The sequence below is a fragment of the Penaeus monodon genome, chromosome 23, assembly GCF_015228065.2.
Source record: "Penaeus monodon isolate SGIC_2016 chromosome 23, NSTDA_Pmon_1, whole genome shotgun sequence".
Taxonomy (NCBI): Eukaryota; Metazoa; Arthropoda; class Malacostraca; order Decapoda; family Penaeidae; genus Penaeus; species Penaeus monodon.
In genome coordinates this window covers 12,002,605-12,003,058 of record NC_051408.1, presented here as the reverse complement: position 1 = coordinate 12,003,058, position 454 = coordinate 12,002,605, and positions in this window count along the sequence as shown.

The window sequence follows — 454 nt, the reverse complement described above, 5'->3', positions numbered from 1 at the left end:
CTTTTGACCATCTCTGCAATAGCAACAAAAATAAGTTTCGCTTTCGAATTCAGATCTATTCTTTTATCGAAATGTATATTTGTCCAATAAAACACGGGGCTGCCTGCCTGCATCGTAATCAAGGACTCGAGGTATAAAGCATTTAATCTGCAAATTGCTCACACCTTCCCGCCGTGGAATGAATACGAATTTATTCCCGTTATCGAGAAATGTCCCTTTTGGAAATTGAATGAATTCATCATTCTCTGTCGACACCAAATTACTTCGGTGGGAAGCCTTTACAATGCGCGTATCACTTCTGAAATATTTGTTATGATTTAAACGTTTTCAATTATCGTTTGGATGGATGTCTCGCATTCATCACGGCAACACAAGGGAAAGAGAAAGAGGGAGGCCGTCGGGTGTGCGTATTTTCTGTGTGCGTTTTGCAGTGGTTATACGTACTGCCCTACGC